Source organism: Hippopotamus amphibius, chromosome 6, assembly GCF_030028045.1.
Source record: "Hippopotamus amphibius kiboko isolate mHipAmp2 chromosome 6, mHipAmp2.hap2, whole genome shotgun sequence".
Lineage (NCBI taxonomy): Eukaryota > Metazoa > Chordata > Mammalia > Artiodactyla > Hippopotamidae > Hippopotamus > Hippopotamus amphibius.
The window spans coordinates 153,611,290-153,638,206 of NC_080191.1; the positions used below are offsets into that span (position 1 = coordinate 153,611,290).

At 36.9% G+C, this 26,917-nt stretch overlaps 1 long non-coding RNA gene across 1 annotated transcript in view; it reads left to right on the forward strand.

Moving 5' to 3' along the window:
• LOC130855793 (uncharacterized) overlaps positions 1-26,917 on the forward strand; it is a 245,061-nt gene that overhangs the window by 137,922 nt on the left and 80,222 nt on the right. Inside the window, exon 4 of the long non-coding RNA XR_009054377.1 lies at positions 18,393-18,499. This is a non-coding gene — a long non-coding RNA (uncharacterized LOC130855793). The remainder of the gene's footprint in view (positions 1-18,392; positions 18,500-26,917) is intronic.

A 26,917-nucleotide genomic window follows, 5' to 3' on the forward strand; every position in this document is an offset into this window, starting at 1 on the left:
GCTTAGTTGCTCCGTGGCATGTGGGATCTTCCCAGAGCAGGGCTCAAACCTGTGTCCCCTGCATTGGCAGGCGGATTCTTAACCACTGTGCCACCTAGGAAGCCCTCAAGTATCTTTTTTTTAAAAAAATCTTTACTCTCCTATCCTTTGAGTTAGTTTCATCTTAAGACTGGTAGAAAGAAGGTTGAATCAGTTCTAAGCAGCCCATTTATGGAAAATGATATCGAGATGTGGAGGAGACTCTCCTCATGCTTCTCTTTTTTTCTAGAATTCCCCTATCAGCCTTTTCTTACATTTTCTTGTCTAGGATTGATTCCCATTCCCATTCCCAAGTCAATTTTTGGCAAAGAAGATAGAGTTAGCCACATTCCACTGAGTCTGACCCTGTAGTTGAGGTCCATAGGGAAGAAAGCTGGGTACTTAGACAAAATTAGGTTCTGCTAAAAAAAGAAAGAATAGGGAATGGGTGCTGGGTAGGTACCAATATTTTTAACCGAAGACCATATGTAGGTTTCTAATCTTAATGAAAATATGCTTTCCGTGGATAGAGATCTATGACACACTGTATGATGGGACATGTATGTGAAACGTGAACTAGGCAGTCTATGAGAATGCAAACCAGTTACTGAAACTGCTTTCTGGATGACATGACATCACACCACATCATAATACAGGCGTAGATTATGAAAAGGCTCATACCTAGACTGATTTTAAATTAAAAGCCCTCTCTAAGGAGACACAGTATTTCAATGGAGGATCTTTATGAAAAATAGATCTCTCAGATACCTAATTGCATTAACTTTGCATTGGATAACCATGTCGACATTAGACGTGTTACACTGAAGTTTTAAAATGCCTTCTTTTAGTTGTGTGAAACCTTTGCTTCAAACTAGGATAGGAAAAGAAGAAATATGTTTTTATGAGTTTGGTTGTTTTTCTGTCTTTGTTATAAATGGAAAGTTATTAACATTTCAAGAAATACTATCTTTTTAAGTGGCTAACTGTCAGATTACTATAGTTATGCCCTGAGATACAGATGAAATCTTTATGAAACCTACAACAACCCTAGAAGATTATTCAAATGTATGGGCTTTTTTTTTTTTTTAAGCAGATTTTTCCAGCACTAATTTATTTAAACTTTTCTTGGAGCCATAATGTGTAGTTCTTGTTTTCCCAGTATAGTACCTGAGCATAATAGTACGGTTGGAAATTTCATTCTATCAGATATATTATTCTACATAGTGATAGGAATATTTAATGCCAGACTAGTTCCTTCACAAATAATACTTGGGGAAAAATTTCACTCCTTTCACTGGCAGCTTATATTAATGTTCCTCATCTTGAATGACAAATACAGAAGAAAGAGAAATCCCAGAAGAGAGACATTGTTATTTTCTTTCTTTCTTTTTTTTTTTTTTTTAGAAGACATACTTTTGCACCATAATTTTTCTTGGTTACACGGCTTTAAGTTCCCCTCTTCTCCATCTTTCTTTCGTGTTTACTTCTGTAATGCAAACGTGACCTTGACTTTAAGGTCAAAGCATCTTCAGACTATGCAGTCAGCAAAGGATAGAAAAAAATCAGTGTGAAACATATTAGAGAAGAATAAGGGTAAGAGTAATGCAAATGTGCTGGGAAGTCCTGCAGGAATCAGAAACAACTGAGGTAATACTTTAAGTACCTGAATATACTACACTGAGATTCTCTTCCGTGGGAGTGGGTTAGAATTATGGTAATTTAAAGCCTAGACCTAGATTTCAAAGCTTTTGTAGGGGCTAAAAATTACTCTTGACATGTGAAAAATGAGACTTCTGTTTCATTCCCCCATCCACCCCCGTGGAACCCCTTTTTCCTTCTCTGTTTCTCTGGAAGGTACAGGGAAACATTCAGTCCATGGACCTGATGTGGCACACAAGTTGAGGAGTGTTACTTGATGCTTCATGGCTGAAAATTGCACTGAAAAAATTTTGAGGGTTTTATATCAGCATTGGGAATAAACCTAATTTTGAATGAGAGCATATTTTGATTTTATAAAGATTTATACCCCCATGTAAAAGCTAAAATGAGTTGAATAGAATCACAGTGAAATTTTTGATTACAAAACTACCCATGTAGCCCTTTCTAGAACCCAGCTACAAACGATGGAAAGAAAGAAAGAAAACAAAATATTAGATCAATTGTCATTATATGACAAGGGTTATCTTCTCTTTTCCTCTTTATTTACCATTGGATTCAAACACAAATTAGGCATAGGAAAAGAAATCCCACTATTTGTTGAAGCTTAATGTTTACTAAAACTTATTGAAGTAGAGGATGATCAGAGAAAATTTTAGAGTGATCAAAGAAAATTTTAACCTTTATATATGTGTATGTATATTTATACATGTGTAAATGTATATACATATATATGTATATACATATCATCTACATAAATGCAAATTAAAAAACTGGTTTTTAAATCATATTACCATATAGAAATAGAGTTTGTCTGATTTTAAGTAATTATTAAGCTGAAACAGACTCTGTTGTATTATCTGGAAAATGTAAAACATTTTCTGAAAAAGAGATTAATATTAAATATATGGCAATTTCACTAAAAATCTAAATTAAATGTGTGTTATACTTGGGATAGAGAGAATTGTTTGATAACTCAGATTATTAGACATATGTTACAGATGATTATGTCTAAAGTAAAGCCTTTGTTATCTAACATTCTTTCAAAGCTAATTATTTTTGCACTAATCTCAGCTACTAAATTTTATAAATGTACAACAAGAATGCACTGAGAACAGAGCTCCAAGTAGGCTCATCGATAACCATGAAGGTCAGTTACTGGCAGAAATGGGTATTGATGATTTTGCCCATATCACAGTTGAAAGTGAGGAAGATTGAAAAGCATTTTCTCCCCTTAGGAAGCATTTGAAATAATTCCCTGGAAAAAAGAAATCTATGTTATGGGCTGAGTAGGGAAAGATACAAATTAAGCCATTACTTTGATCAGTATAGTAAGTTCAAAGATCGTTTCTACTACATCTAATCTTACATCTACATCTTATTTCAAATTTGACAGTCTTCCTTAAAGGGTCAAAAAAGACCGAGTCTTCCAAGCTGAATCAAATGTGTGCATCTTAATTCATGGAAAATCAGCAGGGAAACAAGAAAGATTCTCTCCACTAACATTGATTTTCCTTATATTTATTTTTCAGTCTGAACACTCCAGGCAAAAATTCACTTGGCTTCAACTAATTTGCAAATACCATCATTCACTGCTGTTTTGCTACCCATTTCTCAAATCTCAATTAAATGTGATGACAGTTTACTTGCTAGAAACACAGAAAGGTTCTTTCCCAGCCAGAGGTCTTCACTCATTTCCTGCTAGTGGACTTGGCAAGTGGAGTCAAAACATCCATTACAGAGGCTGAGTTTTAATTTAGAAGGTTATCACCAGAGTCTGCTAAATAATTATAAAATCCTTTAAAAATGCAAACCGCAACAGAAATATATAGTAACAGCTGAGAACAATATGTATATCATAAAACATGTTTACAATGGATGTTTGAAAGGGTGAATTTTAGATTCCTAACTTCCATAACCTTCTGAGTCATCCCTCTGTATGAACAAAAAATTGTCTACTCTCTGTAACTATGTTTCATGTTGAAACCAAAACCAACAACAATAAAAAATGACTCTGCAAGTCTTGATGCTCTGGCTCAGACTCCACATTCCTTGTAAAACTAAAAACAAGGAGTGAGATGAGACACAGTTTTTGCCTTGAAAAATGTCAATTGAGGAAGGTAAGAAAATTTGGCTTACTTTCCCTTTATTTCTTCTCCATGAATAAATTAATATAAATATAATTAAATATAAACTTTGTGTAGTTTTACTTTGAGACAGTGAGACCTAAGCAAATCATGGCATGTTAGAAATATCCCTTTATGTAAAATGGGTACCCACTTCATGTTAATAGTGCTCAAAAATTGTTAGCTACAGAGGATAAAAAACAATCAGGAGTCTTTGACAGAGGCCAACTGGTCAACTCTACTCTTTATAGCTAAAGAACTGAAGCCCGAGTGGTTGAGAGACTCGCCTAGCCTGTACAGTGGGTGACCCGCAGCCAGGCACAGTGACTCCTTTACCTCATCACTGTCACAGAACCTCTTTGGACCTCAGCTCATCATCTGATAAGAATAGTAACTCTACTTGCCCAAGGGTTATTGATCAAAGGTAAATAGATGTTGTGAGAATTTCTTTAAAATTTTAATTCATGGTACAGTGCCTTGCATGTGGCAGGCACTTCATAAATCTCTAAGGAATGGAATTCATCAAATAGCTGTGGGGAGGACTCACTCTGATTCAATCCTCAAAGCTCACTGTGCTTGCTTGGACTCCTTAATTAGGTGTATGCAACCAACACCTCTGACCTTTATTACGTGGTGGGTGCAATCACCTGCTCTATGGGAACAGAACAGGTGGCCTCCACCTGGTCATGGAGTGCCCGGATAGAGACAATTTTTCTTTTGTTCAGAAGCAAGGAGTGCTCTGCTTGACCCTGGTGTGAAATCTCACTGAAATATTTAGAAGCCAAGCTGTCTCTGTCAATCTACCTGCCCCTGGAAACCTTCATTTTACCTGCTTTTTTTTCTAAGGCAGAAAAATCTTTGGAAAGTATTTCCCCACCATGGTGTCTTCCAGTCCTGGAGAGAGCACTGGGGGCACACTGGATGGCCCTTACTGCCTGCACAGTTCCCTGCCTGGCCTGTGTATGTTGTCTTGGAGGACTGGCTTCTACAAGAATGTAGAGAAGATGTGGCAAAGGGCAATAGCTCTGAAAATGGGGAAAAAAGAAAAGAAAATGCTAAAAACCCGTTTAATACTGAAAAGTGTTGGGCATCTTACAGCCCTCCCACCCCCATCCCCCAGTCTGTGTTTCAGTTGGCCTTAGGGATAGGTTGTGTTGTTTGCTGACTTAAAAAAAAAAAAAAAGCTGCTATGGTTTTCTTTGTCCCGTGAGTACATTACTACATTTGGTTAATTGTGTTTACACATTTTGGCTACATGAGATTTTAAAAAGGGAAGGACTCTGGGAATGTTTTTAAAGAGTGTGCAGTGAATAGAGATGGGCAGGACTTCTGCCAGATCCATCTTGCTCTCTGCCTTTTCTCATATCCTTTTTCCTTGTTGTCTCTCTTTTTCCCATCCTTCTTTCCCAAGTAACCACTATGCTCCCAACACCACCACTGCAGGACATCCTTGGTGCTTATCTGGAGAGAGAAGGAGGAGGAGAAGTAGCGTTAGAGGATAGGGGAAGCAAAGGAAAGACACCATCACAAACAGCTTTGAAACGAGTTAATCCCTGCACATATCTATTGGAATGACAGTCTTGTCTTTACTCCAATTAGTCCAGCGACTTGAACATCATGGCTTACCAATACTCATGAACTCCTAGAACAAGTGATTAGTGCATCGTGGTTCAGTGGATGAGCACCACACAGAGATCCTTAATTTGTGGAACCGCATGGCCATTGGAGTTACGTGAGCTGTATGATCAATGTTAGATCTCTTGGTCTCTCTGAGTCTCAGTTTCCTCATCTGTTAGATAGGGATAATGCCCACTCTGTTTTTCTCACAGAGGTATTCTAAGAAAGAAATGAGATATGGTTTGTGAAACCATAAAGAACGTTGTCAGTAAAGGATATAGTGTAATTTATAGTTTTATTTCTATCTTATCTTACAGAAGAATTTACAAGCTGAATGTAGAGTGAAACTTGAATTCTGTCGTGGATAGACATATTTGCTGGCCATAAGCTCTCTTCACTCAGACAGGCATGTCATTCCCTGCAAATTTTACCCCAGGCACTTTTGTGGACTGCAGTTGGTACCTTATGTGCCTTCACAGATCCAGTCCTGGGCTCCTGCTGCTCTTCCCCACCAGCCTCTACCCATCTCAAGAGTAGCACCTCGTCCAGCCGTCTGGCCCCAAAGCCCTCCGTGCTTGAGGCCCACAAGTTGGCAGTCTCCTGGGAAGTGAGTAGGAAGAGCTTCCTGGTTTTGCTGTTACACCTAGTTCAGTGGGCCCCTCTGTAGTGCAGGGTAGCTTGGTGTCGTTCACACACCTAGCACTGGGGGTGGGGCTGTGGCAGTAGAGCTAGGACTGGCCATTGTACCTGGATCCCCTCTCACTCTCTGATCCATGGCTGAGGCAGGCTTGTCATGTCACGTCCCTCACTGGAGCACTTTCCCTCAGAAATTCTGCAAAAGCCTTCTGTCACTATAGCTCTCCCTACACCCTTAGTCCTCTATGCATTTCTGTATGCATTTGATCCTCAGCTGAGAATATAGTTTGAAGTTTTTAAAGAGATTCTTCATCCACCACACAAATCACCAGATGAATACAAACAGCTTAATGGACAGATTTCTTCTAAAGCTAAATGCTAGCTATATCTATACCTAAGTGCCAGGCTAGCAGGGCCTGTCTTCTCTCACCCTATTCATACTTATTATGGTGAAACCTCCTCTGAATGGCGTCATAATGACCTCTTTACAGTTAAACAAATTAACAGAAATCCTTTAATTACTGTCCCAGAGAAGTATATAAAGTCTTTTATTTTCCTAGGACCCATATCCCTAGGGGTTTATGTTTACCATGATGAAGGTTTAAAATGGAGAGCATGTGAAAGCTTAATACTCTTTTATGTTGCCAAGGAAGTAAAAAAAGCCATATCACTAGTTAATGAATTATGAAGAAGCTGGTTCCTTATGAAATAGGATTCATGGGGTTTAAAATAAGTTTTTGTTATTGGCAAAGGTTTTATTTTCATGTGTCTTCTAGCATATGACTTCAGCAATACATAAACCATTTTTACCACTTAATTTGGAACTATAAATAGTTCATTCACTTGGTCATATCTATATTATTCAATGTTAGCACTATATAATGTGTTAAACAGGATCTATCCATTAGAAATGTAAAATCTATAGCCAAAGAATAATTTATGAATCCCATCACTGAGCATATATTTATTGAGTGTTTATTATGTGCTAGATGCTAGAGTGACAGAAAATGAACAAGATGTAGATCCTGCCTTGAGAGGTAGCAGGTGATTTCCTCAAGACCCTATATTAGTGTATCATAACATTCAAGAATCAGCCAGGAGTTACACTGATCATAAGTCGATAACCTCATTTCAGGGCTCAAACACAGAGAGAGCAAATAAAGTCCAGGCCGGCCCTGGGCAGTATTGACTGAAGCAACAAATGACTTCTAATAGTAGGAGGACATGAATAATTTTGCTATCAAGAGTGAAAGAAAATTCCCCTTTCTCTCAATCCCTTTCACTTAAATAGCATTTGGATTTCTTAAAAATCCACAATGTTTATATTAAAGCACTATCCATTAATGCTTTATTTGGCTTAGAAGGGCAAGATCTGGGAGGTGTTACCTTGGGGAACAGGGTGGGTTTGAGGGGACAATCATCTTTTACTTGCAGTGGACAAACTGATCATCGGGTTCGCCATTTCTCCTTTATTTTATACTTTCTGGACAATACTGGTAGCTAACATTTCAAGGCTTTTAAAGACTTAGAAGACTCAGGGTAGTTGAGGCAGTGTGGCAAAATTGTTAGGAACCCCGCTCTGGGGACAGTTGGCCTGGGTTCCAATCCCAGTTGTGTCATGTGCTCAAGGTGTGATGCTGGGCAAGTTACCAAACTTCTGAGTGCCTAGTTTCCTCATTACTAATATGGGATAATAATAATAGTATCATCTCTTAGGGTTGTTGTGAGGATTAAATGGTGACATTAAATTCTTAGTACAATGCCAGCCCATGGTGAGTGCTATAAGAGTTAGCTATTATTGTATCCTAGCTCTTAAAGTACAAAGATAATCTTGAAGACAGTTATCATCCACCTTCTCAGTCTCTTTTTTTTCCCCATGAAGCCACTAGCTAAGTTGGAAGTAGGTAATAATGAGGACAGATGATTACATGGAAAATAAGATATTTCTCAAGCATAAGCAAAATTATGACTAATCTATAGGGTAATTAAAATTGTGATTTAGTAATAACAATTTAAGGAAATCTATCAATTTAACACATTTGGAAATGATATTGAATCAAGAAAATCTTAGATTTGATATTTATTTATATTTATTGTTATCTTATATATCTGTTTATTTATGTTCATGAATACCTGTTTGGCCTGAAAATAATTTAAGGCAGCTTACAAAGATGCTTATTATATAACAAGATAATATGAAATTGAAATTAGTAGAAAAAATTAGATAAAGGGAAAATAAAGGTATGAAAAAAGGAGACTGCCTTTTGCATGTGAAACTGTGCCTTGAAGAACCATGCACTTGCTATCTGTAGTCCATCAGGTTGGTTCTAAGATGTCTAGTGGACAACGCTAAGAAAAGAAATAAGGGTGATGACGCAATTCATTAAGATCAGTATGTAAAACAAATAAGTTGCCCGGGCAAAGGACAATCATTACTGATACTGTGATAAGAGTATTTCTCCCATGTCGCTCAGTTTTAAAATTCATCAGAAACCTGGAATATGGTCATTAATAGATTCATAGAGTAACTGTTTACTTAGCCCCTACCCATAGAAATTATTGTGTTAGGTGCTACAGAGAACAGAGAGATGTCTAAAACTGTGCCTGCTCTCAAAGAATATGGATCCAGCAGAGTAGAAGTAATACATCAGTAAACTAAGTTTAAGGTAGATAGTACTGTTGAGCAGTACACATGTGGTGTTAAAAGGAGCAATTTGTCTCATAGCAATCCACGGACAAAGCTCAGGAGAAGATATTTTAACAGGTACATTCTTTGTACTTTCTAATATATTAACTATGCTAATTTCTTTTTTAAAAAAGAAAATTTATTTATTGGTTTATTTATTTATTTATTTATTTATTTTTGGCTGTGTGGGGTCTTCATTGCTGTGTGATGGCTTTCTCTAGTTGTGGAGAGTGGGGGCTACTCTTCATTGAGGTGCATGGGCTTCTCATTGTGGTGCCTTCTCTTGTTGCAGAGCATGGGCTTTAGGTGTGTGGGCGTCAGTAGTTGTGGCATGTGGGCTCAATAGTTGTGTCTGGTGGGCTCTGGAGCACAGGCTCAGTAGTTGTGGTGCATGGGCTTAGTTGCTCTACGGCATGTGGGATCTTCCCGGGCCAAGGATCAAACCCGTGTTCCCTGCATTGGCAGGTGCATTCTTAATCACTGAGCCACCAGGGAAGTCCTGCTAATTTCTTAATGGCGGTTTTTAAATAAAGATTCTCGAACTGGGATTTCAAAAGCCGCAGAATGCACTATAATGCACAGCCAACTCAGAACTGTTAAAGGTAATTGGGAGGAAGATTTGGTATAGATACTAGAAACCTATGGATGATTCTATCCTCTGACTCTGTATGTGACTTAGATCATGAACCTATAGACTGAGTCTCAAGCCTCACACTAATGCTTTATCACAAATTGCCAAAAATTGGTTCTACCGTTTTCAGAGAGAGTAAAGCAAAAATCCACTCTTTTCCTAAAGGGTACTTGCATTCATGCTATACATCTGTTCAACATTATTGGATATTATTATGCTGTGGGGGTTGTGCTGGGCATATAATTACAACAAAAGTGAAACGTGGTCCTTTTCTGAAGGGCAAGAATTCATTGTTTAAGTGGGGAAATAGATGTATAAACAGATAATTATGGCAACATGACAAGTGCCAATAGATGTATATAAGAAGAGAAAAGGCCACACTGAGCTGACATTTGAGTTTCTTTTTGAAAGATGGATATTTTATGGAGACTGTATGGAAGGGATGATGTTCAACCCCGGGAGAGGAAATGTTCTCTGCCAGCCTCCCAGCCTATCAATTTAGTATTTCCTAAGTACCTATCAAGGGTTCAGTGTGGGGTTAGGTGGTGGGGTGTTTATGAAGAAATAGAAGACTTGCCATTAGCCTTCAGAATGTCTCATTTTAATGAGGAGATTAAAATTTCCACACACTTTAACAGTGATTAAGAGGTCATGACCGAAGGCCCTAAATGATATGTTACTACATGAATTTTGTGGATTACAGGAGAACATGATTATGCAATTCAGAGGAACCGGGGCAAGCCTCCCAGATAGGCTAGGGCCTAATCTGTTCCTTGAAAACTGGGATGGGATTTGGATGGTGGAGGAGAGCATGGTTCGACAGTCCAGCCATAAACACATATTGTGTGACCATTGTGTGTCAAGTTCATGAATAAGGAAGCAGCATCGGGGTCAAGAAGAAACTGGGATTGAGGATGTGTGGATCTGTGAGAAAACCTAGCTAGACCAGTGAGTTGGGGGTAAGAAATTGTAGGAAAAGAGTATAAAGGGAAACAAGATTGGGGAAAGCAACTGTAGCTGGATTAAGGGGTATTCTGAAAGGCAGTGGCTTTTATGTTTGGAATTTGTGAAAATGGGGAGTCACTGAAGGTTTTCCCATCTGGAAGGAAGCTAATGAAAGAAGTACATAAAGAGAATTAATTTTTCTCATGGAATGTAATAGCTGGAAGGGATTGTAGAGATTCCTTCTCTCACCACCCCCTCCAGATTCCCTTCCCACTGCCATCGTTGAACAGGAAAAAAAAAAAAAAAATTAAAGCCTAAAGAGATTATATGATGCGCTTAAGCCCAAATATAGTAATCTTGTCTCCATTTCAGGCTCCTTCTCTCCAACCCAGCAGTTGTGTGTGTTCTATAGGATAGATGGCAGGACAGTAAAGGGAGGAGAAGCCTGAGTGAACCCAGCATCCTGGCTTGGGACCACCCAGGCTGAATGTGGGAGGAAAGACTAGACTCAGCCCATGTTACAGCTGTTGAGGCCCAGGGCAAGCTGCCCCCAAATGTGCCTTAATGGAATATTGATTATTTTGAATTAAAGTTACTTGAGAAAAAGCTGATGGACAAAAAGGATACTCGAAAAAACGACTCTTGATCTCCCCGGCCTTCACCCTGAAAGTGGGAACTAAATCTTCCATGTGAAGTTATCTTTCTTCTACTGGGAGGATAAAAAGCATGTTTATCACCAGAGTTAGTGTAGTCAAGGCTAACAAAGCTGTATAAATGAATGTTCTTCATAAGTCTGCTACCCCAAGCACAAGCCCCTTTGTTTTGTTAAGTCTTTACAAATAATTGTTTCTTTGTCTAAAAATGACATATAAACAGCCTGCTTTGGTCACTTCAAGGAGATCTCATCGCCAATGGGATGATCCCATTGCAATGAGATCTCCTTGCATGCAAATTAAATTTTTGTCTTCCTGTTACTCTGTCTCATGTTAATTTAATTATCGGACCAGCTGAAAGAACTCGGGAGGGATGGAGGGTAGGAGCAGGGTTTCCGCCTCCCCAGTAGTTGGCATAGTTGGCATAGTTGGCAGGATATTGGCTGGACCCTGCTCCCCACTCTTCCCAACCCCAGGCTGTGGTAACTGAGAGAACCTGGGGCCTCTAACAAAAGCCAGTAGAAAGTAAAAGTTCTGACCACATCAGCTTCCCAGTCTCTGCCTGCGGGGTCTGAAGGAAGGGAAACGTCATGAGAGTCCTTTTTCTCCCTTTCTAAATTTAGATTATCAGGAGAAAATTTTTGTGGAACTGGTTCCTTGGGACCTAGTGACTCTGGTATTTGGTAAAGGAGTACTCTCAATTTTTATGGATCCTTTCCTCCCAGAGATGATCACTGTTTTTCTTTGTCTGTGTCTGATGTGTCATTTGTTCTAAAAAGGCAGAACATCAGGCATAGACCCTTTGTATGCCTACTGTTCAAGCTGGCCTCACAGACTGGTGAGTTAACAGTTTCCACCAGACCTGTGCCTGTTCGGACAAACTTTGCTGTGGGTCGCCTATATAAAAATTGTATGAGGTTTTTCCTACTGTCTTGTTCTATGCCCTGAGAGCTTGGTTTTGTGATGATTGGGACTATTCTGTCTGATCTTTGTCATCCAGAAAGTGTACTTACTGGGATGCATCTAGTAGCCAGTTGAATAGACTGGGGTTTCACGACACAGTGTTTTAAGCAGCACTCGCTCTTTTTGGCCATTCTAGCTCTCAAGGGAATTTGTCGTTAAGGGGTCCTAGTCCATAAGGAGCCTTTGTCATCTCAAGCTCTCTTGCTTTCTACTGATGGAAAAGTCCCATTCCAGTAGCACCTGCCTGGTATCACAGATTAGCAGGTCTATGACTGAAGGCACACCATGTTCTCACAGGAAACTGGAGACACCATTTTCACTACACCATTCTTACCACCTGTAGCAGTGAAGGGCTTTTACTTTTTTAAGCTAACTCTGAGAGTAAACTTTCTAGAGCTTGTGAGAAAAGATACACTCTTGTGAGATGTCTCTTGCATCTTTGGTTAAGCCATAAAAAAGGCTTATTGGCTTGAGTTGCTATTTGAAATTAATATAAGATCTTACTCATTAATGGCCAAGTGATTAATCCTTGAAATTAGCTATATTTGAGAGGAAAAAAAAATTGAGAGCTCTCATAATAAACAGCTGTCATATTGGTACTTATGGGAGGATCAAATCGAAAGGAAAACACACAGGCATAACAGCAAGGTTTAGGGAATCCCTTATTAAGATGAAAAAACAGAAATTAAACACAAAATAAAAATCCAGTGTAAGTTTCCCTTCTTAAAAAGCATTCTCCATCTTCTCAGCAATTCCACAGGCTCTTCTAAAAACAGTCAAGAGGACTTCCCTGGTGGCTCAGTGATTAAGAATGCACCTGCCAATGCAGGGGACACGAGTTCAATCCCTGCTCCAGGATGATCCCACATGCCTTGGAGCAACTAAGCCCATGCACCATAACTACTGAGCCTGCCCTCTACAGCCCACCATCCACAACTACTGAGCCCATGCCATGCCACAAGAGAAGCCACCACAATGAGAAGCCCGAGCACCACAACAAAGAGGAGCCCCTGCTCTCCACAACTAGAGAAAGCCTGCTTGCAGCAAAAACACCCAACACAGCCAATAAATAAATAAATAAATAAATAAATAAATAAATTTATTAAAAGAAAAAAAAACAATCAAGAGATAGATTAGCAGGAAGCCAATATTCAACGGCTAATGGAAACAACTGTCTTTGTCTTATAGAGATTTCTACAGAACCAGAAATGCAACTCTAGAAACAAATCAAGTCCCACCTATCTTTACCAGTCTCCAAACCTTGCCTATTCCTCTCAAAATGCTTGTAGATATTATAAAAATTTAGGATATTGGAGCAAAATTGGACTATGCTTAAGAAAAAAAATTGTAGTAATTACCCAAAGACTTATGATAATAGACAAATATACTCCAAAACTCCTAGAAGACAACTTACAAATTTTTTCCCTGTCCCTTAAAGTTATAAATTTTATCATGTCTTTAAATGTAAACATAACCCGCAATCACCTGAGACTGAGCCCAGATTAACTCAATTGGTAGAAACTAATGAGTGACAAGAACAAGGACGCAGGTGCAGAGAATGGACTGGAAAACTCGAGGTTTGGGGGGAGCGGGGGGTGAAGGGGAAGCTGAGACGAAGCTGAGACGAAGCGAGAGAGTAGCACAGACATATATATACTACAACTGTAAAATAGATAGCCAGGGGGAAGTTGTTGTATAACAAAGGGAGTTCAACTCGAGGATGGAAGATGCCTTAGAGGATTGGGATGGGGAGGGTGGGGGGGACTCGAGGGGGGGAGTCAAGGGAGGGAGGGAATACGGGGATATGTGTATAAAAACAGATGATTGAACTTGGTGTACCCCCCCCAAAATAAATAAATAAATAAATAAAATTTTTAAAAAAATGAAAAAAAAAAAAAGAAAAAAGAGGGAAAGAGGTCTTATTAAACAAAAACTGCTAAAAGAGCTCTCTTGCCCAAACTCTAAATCACAGCCTTCTTAAGATTATTTATCAAACGCAAATATAGATCCTAAAATTCTTCCACAAATAATAAAAGATTTTAGCCATATGTGTGAGTAAACAATTTATTCCAACCATTATTTATTAACTAGAGTTTTTACTGATTCATGACTAAGATTTTAAAATGAAAAGTATGATATCTCTGTGTCTACCTGTATTTGTGTATGTTTTTGTATGCACATTGTAGATATGGTATTTTTCTACCTCTGAATGGTATTGCCAAAATTAATTCATAAAGGAGCTCTATTTAATTATCTTAAAGATAAGCATCTATAAGTTAAGTACAATTCATGCCTGAACAACACAGTTTTGAACTGTGTGGGTCCTCTTATATGCAGGTTTTTTTCAGTAAATATATGCTACGGTACTACATGATCCATGGTTGGTTGAATCCACAGATGTGGAACCAAGGATATGGAGGGCCAATAGTAAAGTTGTACACAGATTTTTGATTTCATGGGGTATCAGCCCCCCAACCTCCACACTGTTCAAGGGTTAACTGTATTTCTAAATCTCAGAGTTATAATAAAAACGAATCCCTGGCTATTGTAAATAATGCTGCAGTGAAATTTGTGGTACATGTCACTTTCTGCATTATAGTTTTCTCCGAATATATGTCCAGTATTGGGATTGCTGGGTCATATGGTAGTTCTATTTTTAGTTTTTTAAGGAACCTCCAAACTGTTTTCCATAATGGCTGTATCAATTTATATTCCCACCAACAGCGCAGGAGGGTTCCCTTTTCTCTGCACCCTCTCCAGCATTTATTGTTTCTAGATTTTTTGATGATGGCCATTCTGACTGGTGTGAGGTGATACCTTATTGTGGTTTTGATTTGCGTTTCTCTAACGATTAGTGATGTTGAGCATCTTTTCATGTGTCTGTTGGCCATCTGTATGTCTTCCTTGGAGAAATGTCTGTTTAGGTCTTCTGCCCATTTTTGGATTGGGTTGTTTGTTTTTTTGATATTGAGCTGCATGAGCTGCGTGTGTATTTTGGAGATAATCCTTTGTCAGTTGCTTCATTTACAAGTATTTTCTCCCATTCTGAGGGTTGTCTTTTTGTCTTATTTATGGTTTCCTTTGCTGTGCAAAAGCTTTTAAGTTTCATGAGGTCCCATTTGTTTATTTTTGTTTTTATTTCCATTATTCTGGGAGGTGGGTCAAGAAGGATCTTGCTGTGCCTTATGTCATAGAGTGTTCTGCCTATATTTTCCTCTAAGAGTTTTATAGTGTCCAGTCTTACATTTAGGTCTTTAATCCATTTTGAGTTTACTTTTGTGTATGGTGTTAGGTAGTGTTCTAGTTTCATTCTTTTACACGTAGCTCTCCGGGTTTCCCAGCACCTCTTATTGAAGAGGCTGTCTTTTCTCCATTGTATGTTCTTGCCTCCTTTGTTATATATTAAGTGACCAGATGTGTGTGGGTTTATCTTTGGGCTCTCTACCCTATACCATTGATCTATATTTCTGTTTTTGTGCCAGTACCATACTGTCTTGATAACTGTAACTTTGTAGTATAGCCTGAAATAAGGGAGCCTGATTCCTTCGGCTCCATTTTTCTTTCTCAAGATGAATGGATAAAGAAAATATGGCACATATATACAATGGAATATTACTCAACCATAAAAAGGAATGAAATTGAGCTATTCACAGAGAGGTGGATGGACCTACAGTCTGTCATACAGAGTGAAGTAAGTCAGAAAGAGAAAAACAAATACCATATGCTAACACATAGATAGAGAATCTAGAAAAATGGTACTGATGAACATAGTGGCAGGGTGGGAATAGAGATGCAGCTGTAGAGAACAGACTTGAGGACACCGGGGGGAGGGAAAGCTGAGACATAGTGAGAGAGTAGCATTGATATATACACACTACCAAATGTAAAATAGATGGCTAGTGGGAAGCTACTATAGAGCACAGGAAAATCATCTTGATGCTTTGTGAAGACCTAAAGGGGTGGGATAGGGAGACTGGGAGGGAGGCTCAGGAGGGAGGGGATATGGAGATATATGTATACATGTGACTCTTTCATTTTGTTGTACAGTAGAAACTGACACAATACTGTAAAGCAATTATACTCTGTTAAAGATTAAAAAAAAACTAATCCCAAGTTTTTCAAGTTCACATGGTCTAGGATAATTTTTGGTAAATAAAAGCTAATTTTAAGCTTGTTACTTTAATTAATACAGGAATATTTTCAGAGTTATCAGCATCAAATATAATACAGATAATCAACTTTTGTTCTACCTGGGTTAACTTGTCAAATGGGCTTACGTCTCTGTTGCAAAGTTTGTCAACAACAACAACAAAAAAACTGAAGATGATGACTAATTGTTTTAATTTTTTCATGAGTAATCTTAAGTATGATTGTGAAGAACAAATGAATTAAATAGATGTAAATGAGAAAAGAGTTTTTAGATGAACTTTTTTAGCAATGATTGTTTTATGGTATGTCCACTGAAATATTTTCTCAAATCTCTTTGGTAACTTACACCCTTAGAATTAAATTAAATGATGAGGATTTATTGAATGCCTAGATTATTTTCAAATAAGATAAAATACTGGAACGTTAAATGCTAAACAAGTTTAATTTTACTTACCTTGACATCTTATTACAGAGGAACTAACAATGTTTGGTTCTATTAACAAACATGTTTTATTCCATGTTAAAAAATTCTGCTATGAGAAAATGTATGGTTCTAAAAATTATGGTATTTGTCAATCTAAAGAATTCAGTATCAGACAGTTCACAATGGCTTCTTAGTTTTCATTTTAAATTAAGTTTTCTAAGGGTTAAGAATTCTAATTAATGTATGCAGTTAAAGATGCTGAAAACAATAAGAAAAACATCTATACAAGGAAAAATAAGATATGTGTTTTGGGGGGAAAAGGGCAAGAGGTATGGGAATATATTTTGGGGGGAAGGAAAGTGATGTTGTCCTAAAGCAAAGATGGTTATTTCTAAATAACAAAGAAAGAGAAGAAGGTAGAAACTAAAATGAACATAGAAAGCTGTAGAAGGTTTGTGGAACAAGGAATCTTTAGAAAGGAATTTTATGTATGGTTAGAACTGACTGAGACTGTAATAAATTTTGTTTAGTAAATGAGTTTTAATATCAAAAGTAAGCTGGTATAAAATTAAAATATTTTTTTCTCCCTGTTAAAGGGATGAAGTTTCTTAAACTATTGGTCTGCTCTTAATGAGAAATTGAAAACAAAGGTCATATGTAATGAGGTGGATAGACCTACAGTCTGTCATACAGAGTGAAGTAAGTCCAAAAGAGAAAGACAAATATTGTATGCTAACTCATATATACGGAATCTAAAAATGGTACTGATGAACTCAGTGACAAGACAAGAACAAGGACGCAGATGCAGAGAATGGACTGAAGAGCTTGAGGTTTGGGGGGGCAGAGAGTGAAGGGGAAGCTGAGATGAAGTGAGAGAGTAGCATAGACATAGATATACTACCAACTGTAAATAACCAGTGGAAGTTGCCATGTAACAAAAGGAGTTCAACTTGAGGATGGATGATGCCTTAGAGGACTGGGACCGGGAGGGTGGGGGGGAGCCGAGGGAGGGAGGGAATACGGGAATATGTGTATAAAAACAGATGATTGAACTTGGTGTACCCCAAAAAAATATAATAAATAAATAAATAAAATGAAATAAAAATAAATAAATAAATAAATAGAAAAAAGAAATATTAGAAATCTCAAATTAAATTGGTTTAAAAAAAGAAAACAAAGGTCTTCTTTACTTTTAATGTAATCTACCTATAAAAACAAAGATTATATATTTTGTCTTTATCAGATCTTTGATTATTTAGGAAAACAAAAACAAGTGAGTCTTTTCAGTATTAAAAGAGCTAAAGCTTTTCACAACTATTTAACTTTCTGTATTTCCTTGTGAAGACTGTCACTTTGGTTAAATTGATAACTAAGTATTATTTCACAGTGACCTATGATCTTATTTGACCAAATGTTTTACAACCTTTTTGATATCTTTGACAAACTTCCAAAAAGTTGAATTCTAAATGATGTCTTATTGACCTAGAAATAACTTAGGGGTTTTCCAGAGGGCCCCTGGAACATCTCAAAATATTTATTTTCTTTCCTTATAAAAAAAAGAGGTATTTAACCAATTAGGCTTATTTGATATATTAAATTACATGGGAAGCATTCTCAAATAAATGATTAAAAACTTTATTGGGTTATTTTATAAGGGTAAATATTATTATAAATGTTCTAAAAATTGTATGAAATTTCTAAAATTTGGATATGTCTTAATATAATGTTATCAGTCATAATTCTAGTTATTATCTTAAAATATTGTGTGTCACAGAGACAACCAAATTTCCTTGTCAATTCCATTATAATGATTCATATATTTAGTGATGGACATTTTAAGCCTTTTATCATTTACAGACAGTTATTGTTTTACTCATATACTTTACAGATCTTCCTGCAAATATGTATCATCTTCAGAGACATTCATGGAAAGAAATCTAATAAGTGCTCTAGAGTATGAGTTCTGATGACTTTCAAATTATACCACTGAACTAGGTAAGAATTTATAGAACCCTAATAGAGAAACTGATGGCTTCATAAAACTTCTAACAAAAGGTTAAGCAAAACAAGAATTAATTACATGGGACTCAGTGAACTAAGGAAGATGATTATAATTTGTATGGTTTTTAAAATTTGAAACATTGCTGATTTTTAAAATGTTTTGCATCTCTGAATTTAAGGAAACCTTTTTCTCTTTTTTTCTTAAGCTAACTGTGATTTAGAGCAATGTGGTAAATTACACTTTTATAAGTAGAATTGAAACATTTATCTTTTTCTCCTTACCTGATCCTTCCAGGATTCAGAAACTCTCAGTGAATATTCATATTTTTTGGCAATAAGTTACTTGTATAAGTTCAATAAGAGTTTGTTCTATAGCAAGACACAATTAGAAACATGGATTATATTATCAAAACTTTGACTGGAATGTCATATTTGAGAGAGACATAAATACACTTTAGCTTTCAGATATGACCAGAGAGCTTTAAGGAACGAAGGTTGACTTTATGGAGTCAACCAAGTCCCTTGGAAAAAATAGCCTGTTACCTTGCTTACAGGGTTCTCAGCAGCCTACCAGGTAAAAGGGAAGGTCACTTCCCTGCAGGCCCAGGAAAACCTCAGGATTTTTGAGAGACCTCAAGAAGAGAGGAATTCATTCAGATCTATAGGTATTGCAGGTGATGGCTGATTGCTAATATTTGGCTTGGCTTCTTGCCCTTAAGAGGCTGTTAAAAATTCAATCTGGAGAGTCCTTATAAAAAGTTCCAGCAAAGCAAATTTAAAAGAGCCTATATGGCCAATCAGTATTCTTACTCTACTTACGTAACTAACCAGGCCAAGTTAATTGAATATAGACTTATTTTACAAACAAATTATCTTAATTTGGCTATCTTTGGTAGAAATGAGGATAATTTTACAGAGAAAAATTATGTTTCTTAGTATAAATTAGAATCTATAGTACACAAAAAATGTTATTAGGGGCCGGGAATCTTGCACTGCTGATAAACTGGCTACTTCTCCCACTCAGTTTTCAGGTGTGTGTGTGTGTGTGTGCACGTGCACGTGTGTGTGTATGGTGCACTGGGAGAAGAGAGCTACAGAGGGTACATAGAAGACAGCTCCAGAATGAATTTCCATCCCCATCCCAAAAGAGCCACAGTTTCCTCCATTCATCTCTCTTTTCCTCCTTCCTCGCAGTAGACTGGTTCCCTGTGGCTGTAGGGAAGAGTAGGGAGTGACAAAAGGAGAGGAGCATTGCTAGAATCACAGGCACAGATGACATGAGAAATACAGACCAGTGAGAAAATGAAAAGGCCCTTCCAGACCTTACCCACTCCCTCTGAGCCTGATCGTGTGCGTGTGTGCGTGTGTGCGTGTGTGTGTGTGTGTGTGTGTGGCAGGGAGTGAGGGCCATCAGCATTATCTCCTGTCCTGCCTTCTTCACCTCTGGAAGCCATGCTGTTTCCAGGAGAGGTGGGGAGGTCAGGGTCTAGCCAATATCTGGGGCTGCTGGGAAAGATAATTTTCTAAATGGCACCACACAGGAGGACGAGAGCAACTTCACCAAAACCCGGCTTATAACTTCAGCAGGGAAGGAGAAATACCTGCCCGTAGTGCGAGTGATAGCCAGAGTCCAAGATGGCTGACAGAGGAGGGTCCCACTGAGATAAGCAAGGATGGAAAACGGAAGATGCTTAAATTCAAACACAAGAATATTTGTAAATAGTGTGAAAAGGCAATTAGGAAAAGGTATTTAGAGTTGATAATTTAAAAACGTTAACTGGCCCATGTATTAACAAAATTGTTCTGGGTAGCCTCTCCACTGCCCCTGGGGATATGGCTTATACCTTTGACTATGGCTTGAACAGTAAATAATTGGACACTCACATTTATAGCCTTCAGGGATCAAATGAGGCCGAAAAAAGCAACTGGAATCTAAATAAACAATAATAGACCACATAAAATTATTTGTTAGTATAAATAAGGAATATATGGTTTAAAAAACTTAATTACCTTGCCCTAACGTTGGTTGTCTTTATAATTTTTGCACAGTGTGAAATTACAGAATACATACTTAAGGCTATTTATGTGCTAATATACATTTATTTTTTTCATGTACATTTATTATTAATATACACTTTTTTCCTCATTTAAGTGTATATGTGTGTGTTTATAACAAGGATCGTGACTATCCCTAAACTCCATTCACATAACTGCACAGTATTTTCCAATTCATTTAAACTGAGTTGGGATTTATCTATATGGCTTATATGATTACATTTGAGGAAGGCTAAGTAGCAGAAATATTATAACACAGACAATGGCATTAACATATTCAGATCTGCAACTCAGCCCTCACTGCTTTACACATGTAATTAGGTTGTTTCCATGGTAATGATCTAATTATGGGCTTCTCCTTGGCCTTGTGTAATCACATTTGCTGCATTTTGGCAGAGATGTTTTCCTTATTTTGTTGAACTGCAGCACTTGACAAGATGTTCTCTCTGAAGATGAATAATGATTTTTCTTGGGAGAAAAAAAAAGAAAACACAAAACAATTCCTTCAAAGGTGATTTGAGAAGGATTATAGATATTTGACAAATCATGCCAGTGACCTAAATGGGAAGGAAATACAGAAAAGAAGGGATATATGTATACCTATAGCCGATTGACTTTACTGTACAGTAGAAACTAACACAATGTTGTAAAACAATTATACTCCAATAAAAATTAATTTTAACATATCTATTACCCTTGAAAGCATGATCTATTTTATCTTTTGTGTGTATGTGTCATCACTTACGGAGCTCATGAGAGGTTCTGATTTTTAAAAATCATGCATGCTATTTAAATATATTATTTCCATTGGGCTTAGGAACCTGAAGGAAATGTTAGGTCAAGAAAGAGAAAGCTCCAGAGAGCTTGGCAGAAAGAGAACTGGAGACCGTATGCAGTGAGAATATTATATTGCAATTGACAAGGCTATTCATGAAAAGATGTTTGATTAAGGTTGCTATGGCAGTGGGAAACACCTGAAAAAAATCAATTAAGGCTTATTTCGGCAGGTATCCAAATGCAATCATCTATTCACATGCAGAAGAAGACAGGAAACTAAACACTTGTAGAGAAGACAGCTTTATTGTCACGTGATCCCCTCCGAGAGACTCTGGAATGTTACAAGAATAAAAGTTTAACTCTTTTATATGTATAAAATGCCATTGTGTTATAAAGCATTCTTTATGGGAGATCTTTATAGCCAGAAGAAAGCATATACTGAGGGGTGCAGGCTGCTTGCTCTGAGGGTTGTCAAGGTTAATGGGCTCCAGTGGCACAGTGTCTGGGTACCAGTACCCTGGGAATAGGCATTGAAAGCACTCTCCTTTGGGTATAATGGAGATGACTGTAAATCCAAAATTAGTGGATCAGAGCTCTAGGGACTCAGCATATTGAAATTGGGCATCTGAATATCATTTTGCAGGGAATAGAGTGGGTAGATACAAGGTGTGTTTTGTAACCTAATATTGATTAAAGGGCATAGATATAGTGTGGTGTTTGGTAATAATTATAATGATAATAACTGATTTTCTATTTATAGCAAACCAACACATAAAATATCTTATGGTTTGGTTTTAGACTTATGTTATTTTTCTAGGGGGAAATGATATTAATGAGATATTTAGATACTATTTGAAGATAACTAACAGGAATGTTTATTTCCTTCTTTAAATGTATTCATTCATTAAAAAATATTTATTTACTACTTATAATGCACCAGGCACTGTACAAGGTCCTGGGAATAAAGCAATGAATCATATAGACATGATTGCTGGTCTCAAGTTATTTATTATTTTGTAGAGAAAACAGGCTAATTTCAACACTGGGCTAAACAGTCCAATGTAGGGAGTTATAGGAGGAGACGGGAGCATAGAAGAAGGGTCTGACAGGGGTCTAGCAGTGGGACCATGAACCAGCAGCTCAAAACAACTGCAGGCAGGACAGCGGGATGGGAGTCTGTGCAGTGAGACAGGGATGATGAGAGATGAGACTGGTGTGCACGCAGGGCCCAGAGCACTTGTGAATCATGCCCACAAGCTGGGCCCCCAGCACAATCAGAATCCATTAGAAGGTTTCAAACAAGGGAAAAACATGGTCTGATTTGCGATGCCTGCTGCTGCTACTTTGGCATCCAGTTTTGAAGCAGTGATTTTAGAAGAATCAATCCAATGATTTACATTCTGAAATATGTAGACTGTGAACTGTGACTTTAACAGTGAGGTTTTAGTGAGCCACTTTACCTCCCTAGCACACTGCGTGATCCTCTACAAGGGACTTCTGAGCTCTGTTCCTCTACAACGATGTGGTTTGTTTTGTGTTTGTAGATAGATTTGCTTACAGTGTGAATACATATGTATGTATGAGTGAATTATCTTTGATTACTCAGAGCTCTGTCCTATCCACCAGCTGGCTAATCAAAAACTCTTTAAACACCTTTATTCTCACCATGAAGCTCTACTTCTCAGCAGGTCAAGCCAGAAGGGTGTTGGGACCTGTCACCGAGAAGGATATGGGTTTGCATGAGTCACCATGTATGAGAGCGAATGCTGGTTTGAAGAAGCAGTCATAAAGCGTTGGAAGCATAGCAGTGAATGGCTTTCATCGTCTTTGCTCTTTTTTGGTTACACTAAGGACAGTTTTTTATTGAGTAGCATATAGCGAGTGGCAGTGTTTTATGTACTTTAAGGCCGCAGTTGAAATAAAGCAGCTCCTGCTCTGTTTAGTGGACAAATCTCCCAAACACAGAAAGAACAAAAATATACTTTTTGTGAGTCAGAAATATGCCTTGAAGGGAAAAGGAAGGTCAGAGATCTGTCAGTTGGTTACAGAATAAATTTTCTCTTAAAGTTTTGCTGGAGAGTGTAGTCCTAAAATTTGGTGTTCTCATAAGGAAATTCGACAATATATGCCACTGAACAATTTTGCTTAGTTTGTTAATGACTAGCCTCAACAATGCTAACTTAAAGAATTTTATGTTTAATATTGGTGTATAGGTAATGTTGGTGTACTGAGGAAAATTTATCATGCATTTTTTCAGCAAGTGTTTACTAAGTACCTAACATCTAACACGTACTTGGCATAATTGGATTAAGAAAACCTCACTCGGAAGTTCATTGTAGGCTGCACAGTTAATTATAAGATAGTGTGATAAGTATAATTATGAAATAGGCTTAAAGGAACACAAATGAGGATATTTAACCTAACTTTGTGGGTTGGAGCAGGAGGTAGTTAGTAGTGAGATGGTAACCTGTGTCTCCAGAATTCTTAATAGCCCAAATCTAATTCTAATAAAACTATACCATATGAAAATCTTGGAGTAACCAAGAGAATTCAGGAATTAATGGAAAATTAAATATTTAGAAGAATCCCTTGAAACTGGTTATATTGACTTTTGTTGTCAAAATGAAGGTAAGGTGATCAAATTGGCCTCTTAGTCATCCGTCCATCCATTCATTCATTCAACACATGGTTGAGTCTCTGTGTTTCAGGCACTATTTCCAAGCTTGGGATTACAGAGGTAAACAAGATTGACCTAGTCTTTCTTGGCTGCCATAGAGCTTAATTTATAGGGGATGCCCTGACTTAAGAACTCTACCTGCTCTGCTATGTGCAAAGACAATCTTTTGTTTTAAAATTGAAGTATAGTTGATTTATAATAATGTGTTAGTTTCAGGTGTACAGCAAAGTGATTCAGTTATATATATGTATATATATATAATATATTATATATGTAATATATATATACTTTTTTCAGATTATTTTTCATTATAGGTTATTACAAGATATTGAATACAGTTTTCTGTGTTATATAGTAAATCCTTGTTGCTTATCTATTTTATTTATAGTAGTTTGTACCTGTTAATTCCATACTCCTAATTTATCCCTTGTCCCTTCTCTTTCCCCTTGGTAACCATAAGTTTGTTTTCTATGTTTGTGAGTTTATGTCTATTTTGTAAGCAAGTTCATTTATATTGTATTTTTAGATCCCACATATAAGCGGTATAGTATGATATTTATCTTTCTCTGTGACTTATTTTATTAGTATGATATTCTCTAGGTCCATCCATGTTTCTGCAAATGGCAATATTTCATTCTTTTTTATGGCCGAATAATATTCCATTGTGTGTGTGTGTATATATATGTATGTATATACCACATCTTCTTTATCCATTCATCTGTCAATGGACATTTAAGTTCCTTCCATGTCTTGGCTATTGTAAATAGTGCTGCTGTGAACATTGGAGTGCATGTATCTTTTCATTTTTTTTTAAAGAATTTTATTGAGATATAATTGACATACAATAAACTGCATATATTTAAAGTGTACAATTTGATATTTTTTTCTTATTAGTAATGTATATATGGCAATTCCACTCTCCCAATTCATCCCATCCCAACCCCCCCTGACACACACTTCTCCCCTTGGTGTCCATATGTTTGTCCTCTACATCTGTGTCTCTATTTCTGCCTTGCAAACCAGTTGATCTGTACCATTTTTCTAGATTCTGCATATAACATTAATATATGATATTTGTTTTTCTCTTTCTGACTTACTTCACTCTGTATGACAGTCTCTAGGTCCATCCATGTCTCTACAAATGACCCAATTTCATTCCTTGTCATGGCTGAGTTATATTCCATTGTATATATATACCACATTTCTTTTTTTTTTAATTTTTTTATTTTTTTTGAGGTACACCAAGTTCAATCATCTGTATTTATACACATATTCCCGTATTCCCTCCCTCCCTATATACCACATTTCTTTATCCATTTGTCTGTTGATGGACGTTTAGGTTGCTTCCATAACCTGACTGTTGTAAATAGTGCTGCAATGAACATTGGGACACATGTATCTTTTCAAATTAGAGTTTTTATTTTTCCTAGATATATGCACAGTAGTGGGATTGCTGGATCATATGGTACTTCTATTTCTAATTTTTTAAGGAAACTCCATACTGTTTTCCATAGTGGCTGCACCAATTTACATTTCCACTGACAGTGTAGGAGGGCTCTCTTTCTTTACACACTCTCCAGCATTTATTATTTGTAGACTTTTTGATGATAGCCATTCTGACTGATATGAGGTGATACCTCATTGTGGTTTTGATTTGCATTTCTCTAATAATTAAGCATCTTTTCATGTGCCTGTTGGCCATCTGTATGTATTCTTTGGAGAAATGTCTATTTAGGCCTTCTAAACATTTTTTGATTGGGTTGTTTGGGGTTTTTCTTGTAATTTTTTGGTTTATTTCTTTTTTTTTTACACAATTTTTAAAGATTACACTCCATTTATAGTTATTAAATATTGGCTATATCCCTGTTTTTTTTTATATTGAGTTGTATGAGCTATTTGTATATTTTGAATATTAACCCCCTGTCAGTTGCATGGTTTGCAAATATTTTTCCTAATTCCGTAGATTGTCTTTTCATTTGTTGTGCAAAAGCATTTAAGTTTGATTAGGTCCCATTTGTTTATTTTTGCTTTTAATTCTTTTGCCTTGGGAGACTGATCTAAGAAAATACTGCTACAATTTATATCTGAGAATATTTTTCCTATATTCTCTTCTAGGAGTTTTATGATGTCATGTCTTATATTTAGGTCTTTGAACCATTTTGAGTTTAGTTTTGTATATGGTGTGAGGGAGTGTTCTAATTTCGTTGATTTACTTGTAACTGTCCAGCTTTCCCAACACCACTTACTGAAGAGACTGTCTTTTCTCCATTGTATATTCTTGCCTCCTTTGTTGGAGATTAATTGACTGTAGGTGTGTATGTTTATTTTTGGGCTCTCCATTCTGTTCCGTTAATCTGTATGTCTGTTTTTATGCCAAGACCATGCTGTTTTGCTTTGTTGGTAGTTTAGTAGTATTGTCCAAAATCTTGGAGGGTTGTGCCTCCAAATTTGTTCTTTTTTCTGCAGGATTGCTTTGGCAATCCTGGGTCTTGCAAAGACAATCTTAAATTGTCCCAATTAAAATCAGGCCTTTGCTCAGAACAGAAAAGGACATTAGTGGAAAAATTGGAAACTGAATAAAATTTGTAATTTAGTATATATTATTGTAGCAATGTTAATTTCTTAGTTTTTTATATTTTACTATGTTTATGCAAGATGGTAACATTGGGGAAGGTGGGTGAAGGACCTAAGGAAACTATGCTCTTTTGTAACTCTTCTATCAGTCTAAAATTATTTTGAAAAATGAAGCTAAACAAACCTAAAACATTTGTCCTTGTCTGTGCTCTGCCTTCTGTTTTCTGTTTTTTTTAATCTAGTCAAGTGTATTTTTTATTATTTCTTTTTTCCACTAGAATATTTATTTATTTATTTATTTATTTATTTATTTATTTATTTATTTATGC